Source organism: Anomalospiza imberbis, chromosome 5 (genome assembly GCF_031753505.1).
Source record: "Anomalospiza imberbis isolate Cuckoo-Finch-1a 21T00152 chromosome 5, ASM3175350v1, whole genome shotgun sequence".
Classification (NCBI taxonomy): Eukaryota; Metazoa; Chordata; class Aves; order Passeriformes; family Viduidae; genus Anomalospiza; species Anomalospiza imberbis.
This window is the reverse complement of record NC_089685.1, coordinates 60,889,792-60,895,914: the sequence shown is the minus strand read 5'-3', so window position 1 is coordinate 60,895,914 and position 6,123 is coordinate 60,889,792. Positions and strand designations below refer to the sequence as shown.

Genomic DNA, 6,123 nt, shown 5'->3' with positions numbered 1-6,123 from the left:
TACACATCCCTGCATTATCCTGATGAGAGGCCTATTTCTTCCAGGCTCTGTCAAACCCTTGAAACTTATTTTCAGAAACACCTACTGAGAGTAAATGGTGGATCTTGGTGACTTAGCAAATTCTTTCCGAGCCTATTCTCTGCCAGCTGCCCAGGAAGAGCTGTTCCTTTGTTTCCCTGCTGCATGGGTCTTCCAGCTCCAGGGATGAGTGTAGAAGGGATGGCAAGAAGAAGGGGTATGGGAACTATCCAGCGCTGTGGGGTATTCTGCAGTTACCGCTATCCTGCGTTTGCCCTGCCTCCATTTCGAGTGTGCTTTTGCTGGATCAGAATGAAACTGGACTTTTTCTGTTGTAAATCCTGTTTTCTGTGAGAAAGGGGAACGTTTCCTGCGTATAAGACAACACCGCCATCTCTGCGGCGCGGTGGAGGCAGCAGAGCTGTGATCTGGCAGGGTCCAGGGGCTATGGGGGTCTTTGGGGCAGGAGCTCTGGCCTGGGACACAACGGGAGTACGCTGCCATTTTGGGGCATGTGCGGTAGCAGCTCCAGATTGATTCAAGATGGGCAAGGGGACTTCTAGTGCAGCCGGAGAAAAGGAGAAAATCATCAACCCTATGGCGGGTAGGATGTAGCCTCCTTTTGCTAACAGTCCTATTAAACGTTCTAGGCTGTGGTGCGTTTGCTTTCTTCGTTCGGCTTTTGTGGTTTTTTTTTTTTTATTTTTAGAGTGCCTTGTTCAGACTTGAGTAGAGGCACGGCTTTGCTTTCCAACACCTCTCCGTGTGTTTGTTTCACTCGGGGTTTGGGGGAAATCTGCCTGGGGGAGGCTCTTCCTGAGGCCAGCACTGCCTTTAGCCGGGCGGGCGGGCGAGCAGAGCTGCGGGGCCGCCCGTGTGCCCGGCTCCGGTAAGCGCGTGCCTCCGCCCGGCGCTGCGGACAGCCGCCGCGTCACCCGTCCCGGCGGCGCTGCCCCTTTAAGAGAGGAGCGGTGACGTCACCCTGTTTCCCCCCCTCGCGGGCAGTGGGCGGGGCGCGCGGTGCCGTGCGCAGGCGCGGAGGGAGGGCTGGGCCGGGCCGGGCCCGGCGTCGCCATGGGCTCCTGAGGCCTCCGCGCCCCCGCGCCGGTGCCGGCGCCGCCCGCGGGGCAGCGGGCAGGGCCCGACCCGACCCCTCCTCGCCCCACCGGGCTGGGCCGCGCCCGCCCGCCGCATGGTAAGACGTGGCGGGGGCGGCTACGGGCGCGCGGGCCGGGCCGGAGGGGCCGCGCTGGCGCGGGGGTGGCTCGTTGAGGCGCCCACGAACTCACCTTGCGCCCCGCGTCGGCCCGGTGTGGTCGCTATTCCCGCTCCCCCGCCATTCCTCCTCCCGTTCCCCGGCGTGACCCGCGCCACTCCCCCCGTCCCCGCTCAGCCCTCCGCCCCGTTTCCCCCCGCGGTGTGCGCCCCCTTCTCCTCAGGGCTGCCCCCGCCATTCCCCCTCCGCGCACATTCCTCCCGCATGGCCTCCATACCAACGCACACACCGCCCACCCCCGTGTCTACCCACAGCCTCCCCGTGCAGCCCCCACCCCCGGTGCAGCCCACCCAATTCCTTCCTCTCCTTCCCCGAAACCTGTCCTTGCTGCAGCTGTTCCGCTCTCCCTGTGCATGCACACGCACCAGCACAGCCCCCTCGTTCCCCAGTGCTGTCACGCTCTTTGGTGCCGTTGGGTGGGTGTCACCGTCTGCACGGGTGTGTCTGCTCCTGGGTGGGCTGGGGGCTCAGTGGACTGCAGTAACGTGGTGGGCACCAGGTTTGTGTTTGCTGCGTTTCCTTTGGTTCGGACTGGATGGACTGACAGACGCCTCGTGCATGTGCTGGTGTAGTAGGTGTGCAAGGAGGCTGTTACTGTGCCTGCGTTCTCTTGCGCTGTAGGTGAGTTGTGGTGGGTCTTGTTCAGATGGTCGTGGTGTCTCGAAATCTCAATTGCTCTGTAAGGGCTAAATTCAGCCTGGGCAGCTGCAGCGTATAGTAGAAGGAGGGCTTTGGAAGAATGTGTGCGTGACTGAGTTCTGATGAATTGTGGAAAGGGACTAGAGTGATTTCGGGGACAGCCCTATGAAAGCTGCCTGGAACACTCTGAAGCTGTCAAGAGTGGGCGGAGGAGGAGGAGTGGGAAATAGTGAAGATGGCTCCTGCTTACAGAAGTTTGAAATTGTTTTTGCCATGTAAGGAGCTTGAACAGGAGTAATTATTGAAGACATAAAGACAGGTTTCTCCAGAGAGAAGACTGTTTACCTCTGTTAAAGATAAAAATAGAAGACATTGATCAATAATAGAGCAAAGGCTAATAGGGTGAATAGAAATGGCATTCCTATCCTGCAGAAAAAAGAAAACAATCAATGAAAATGTAATAGAGCATACATCCCACTAACAAAGACTAGGCTCTTTTAATACAGCAGTTAACTGTGCCTTTGAACTTGTGTTGCTAGACGTTACCCTTTGGTCTAAGAGCTTAGCAGCCTCTCTAAAAGGGAACACAGATTTCTCTAGAAATGTTCGTGTTAGTCAGGTTTCTAATACTAAAGATTTGTATTTGTGTGATACTGTTGGCGAAAAAAAACCCAAAAAACTCTCATGCCTTTTAGGATGTTGGTAAACAATAGAGGTTTTGCCAGAGCTTTTCTTATGGTGGAGGTATCTCAGAAAGGCCTTCTTCAGGCTTTCTTTTCACCATTGTCCCCAAGAAAATGGACTTCAAAGCTGCTCTGGTCTAGGTTTTTAGGTCCTTAATACCGTCATTGTTACAGTAGTGCTGGAAACCCTAGGTGGCATGGAAGCAGCAGGTGGGTGCCTGTGCACCTGGAGCAGGAGTGATTTGGTCTTGCTGCAAAATGATTGGGAAGCTTTACTAGTGAAGTCAGCGTTTCTGACCAGCTTGGTGGTGCGGGCAGATGTTTTTCTTTGTGATCTGCTCAGGTCTCTACAATCAGTTCAGAGCACTGAACAGGTTGTGTTTTGGAGACGTGGAGCAAGGGGATGAGCCAACCACTCCCAACCACTGGGCACCTTTTGGACTTCATTTGTCTGTCTTCTTAGGACACGTGGCAGTCAAAAGGGGAAGGTTATTAGATAAACTGGTCAGAAAGTGAAATTCAGTGTGACTGGCTGGTTTGGCATAACAAAAACATTCTGAGCTGTCTGGTCTCTAACCATTTGACAGAATCCAACTAGAAATCTGCCTTGTTCTCTGTCAGCTTCTTTGCCTGTTTGCTGGTAGCAGGCTGGGAGGTGAGCTTTTGCAGTTGTGGGATTAGGGTTCTTTTCTTCTCATGGATAAAGGAAGGGTGGGTGGGTGGGTTTGTTTCCTAGCACAAAATAACTTTTAAAACGCCTCCTTCCCCCTCAAAAAGGGTAGTCCCTTTTTCTACCCAGTTCTAATGCTGCATTAACTAAAACATCTAATAATCATGTTTTGGTGTAAGATGACAACCTTTTAATTTCCATGTGAGGAACTTACCATTCATTCCTTCTCCCTTCCTGTTTTGGTTTCGTTTTTAATTGGCTTGTGTTTACATTGAGGGAGATAAATTGTTACCTGTTCCTTCTAGCAGAAGTGCCTGTTTCATTTTCCAGCAGCTCTAAGGATTATCTTTGCACTCTTGCAGCAGTGTCTGGTAGCAGTGAATTCCTCAGGAGATGTTTGTTGTTTAGGTTCTAGCTGCTTCAAGAGCCCAATGTTGTATTGAATAAGTTTGAAGTAAAACACGGAGTTTCAAGTCAGACTTGCTGATTTTGAAGTGCCATTGCTATGACTCATTTTCTCAGTGTTTCCAGCCTAAAATTGAGGAAACCAAGGAAAGCAGCAGTGAATGTACAGGTTGGTCTGTCTACAATATGAAGAGGATAGCACAGCCTTAGAGAGAAATTGCATTTAACCTTTGTACAGTCGAGTTTTCTAGCACACACCTGCTGCTGGCTGCCTGTGTAACAAAGCAGCTGGGTGTTATTGAACAGCCCTGGCTGGGGGCAGAAGCTCCTCTCTGCTTCAGAATTTGTGATTGATTGTGCTTGTCAAGGCTCTGGAAATTTGAGGTGCTGTAGAGAATAGCACTGGGTTGGAATTTTGTGTGCTGGCTTGCCCAGCTGTTCGCTTGGAGTGCTGTGTCTGTTGTGTGCTGTTCTTGCTTCTTCCCAGACTCACTGGGGTTTGCTTTCTTGTGGTGGAAGAGCGGTTTCCTGTCAAGACATCACACCCCACCAGAATGCTTGGGACTCTGAAAGCAGTTTGACACTGTGATAAGATGGATCGAAACACTAAGCTAAAACAACTGTAAAATATTACAGTGCTTGAACTGAAAACACCCTTGTAGTAAGGGATTTGGGGTATTTTTTTTTCTTCTTTTTCCTCTCCCCCATTTTTTTCTGGGTGGTTTTTTTTTTTTTTTTTTTACTTTTTAATTTTTTTCCCTGTATGGACCATTTTTGGGGAGAGTAACTGGACTTGTTTTCAGAGCAGCAATTCCTCAGGAAAGTTTTGGAAGTGAAATTCTGCCAGATAAAGCCGTGAGTTGCAATCACCCTCCAGGAGTCTCACCGCAGAGTCTCTCTCTTCTAAGAAGAGGTGGGGGCTGGAGTACTTGCTCATAGCCAGGTTCTCTCTCTTTAAAAATCAGGTCGACCTCCATGGGGTTTTTTGTTTCTGATGGTGTAAGTAACATGTCTGAGGAGGCAACAGAGCAAGCTGTGTCCGGGTAAAATACAGTGTATAGGCAAGCTGCTCAGGAACTGTGCTGTATCTGGGTTTGACCAGGTCTTTATAGCCCCTGAGGGGCATAATTCACAGGAACCTGGAAAGGGAAATAACTGACATTCTACCTGCAGTATTAACCCATACAGTACCTGGATATTTGTCTCCCCACCCTCAAGTCTGTCTCTGTATTGAAAGGATGGGAATGTTGCTATTATTATCTTACAGTCACAGTGCCTGGGAGTCTGATGATACTGAGAGGATCAGGTATTTGAAGATGTTGTGTAATATGAAGAGTGACCAAGAGCATAGAGAGTTGGTGTCGCAGCCTCACATTTTTTGTGTCTAGCCCCAAAGTCCATCTCTGCCTGGGTATTTTGTACATGAGGCCCCCGATTAACTCGCTAGTAAAAAAAAAAATCCCTCTGATTCAGCAAAGAAAATGACTGCAGCATATTACGTAGTGCAGCAGTGAGGCTTCAAGGAGATGAGATGAGATGAAATAATACCTTAAAAGCTGACCTTGCCAGCCCAGTGTCCCCTCCTCAGGCTGCAGAACATGACATGGATGCTGTTGGAGGCTGCTGAGCTGATTGCTTGGGAGCCTGCAGCTGCCTGGTCATCTCCAACACAGATACGTCCTCAGCAGCAGTAATGTAGCTGTGTCTCTGTCCAGGTTACTTGAAATTAACATAGACAAGTCAGTCACCTCAAGAGGCAGGTTAGAAGTGAGTGAATTTCTCTTCATGGCTCATCATATCTTGTCTCTTCCTTGGATGTTTTGCTGTGAAAGACTGGTTAGTGGTGGGTGAAGTTATTTGCAGCTATTTGTCCTGTCAGCTAGGAGTGGCTTGTCTCCTCCTCCAAACTCTCCTGTTTTACAGACTTCCTTTTGCTCCTCCCAATGACTTTGTGATGGCACTGATTTTACGTGAGTCTTAAGCCTAAAGCCATTCATACAAAGTCCCTTTCAAGTAACTTCATGCAATTGCATAATTTAGTATCAGAGTATCTGGAAACATTGAGTTGAAGCTTTGTCCTTTTTTTAAGCATGCACCCTCTCAGGTTTATGCTTGGTGTGATTTTTTTCTGTATAGCGAAGATGCATTGCTGCTGATGGCTTTTGGTATAAAGAGACTCCCACGAGTCCAGGAATACAAAGGTCCTAATTCAGCTTGCAGAACTTTGCCTCTGTAGTATTTTTATTTTTCTTGATGAAGTAGCAGGGCAGGAAAGAAGTGTGGAGGGGCTAACATTAGATAGTAGCAATGAATTTAGAAGTTCATTATTTTGGGGAATTAGGAAGGATGTTTGTATCCTATGTCCAGAGGTTTAGAGAAAAAAATAAAATAAAAAAAAAAAAGAGCAACAAATTACAAACAAAAACAAGCCA

The 6,123-nt window shown here is 49.2% G+C and overlaps 1 long non-coding RNA gene across 2 annotated transcripts; it reads right to left on the bottom strand.

The window, feature by feature from the left end:
• Nucleotides 1–2,209: 2,209 nt before the first annotated feature.
• On the bottom strand, nucleotides 2,210–5,775 carry LOC137474571 (uncharacterized). 2 transcript variants are annotated; one of them, XR_010999410.1, is made up of 3 exons: nucleotides 5,440–5,775; nucleotides 5,240–5,353; nucleotides 2,210–4,257 (listed from the first exon to the last, which is right to left on the bottom strand). It is a non-coding gene; the product is annotated as an uncharacterized lncRNA (long non-coding RNA). The 2 variants fall into 2 exon arrangements; XR_010999409.1 differs by having other exon boundaries at nucleotides 2,210–5,353.
• Between the last annotated feature and the right edge of the window lie 348 nt (nucleotides 5,776–6,123).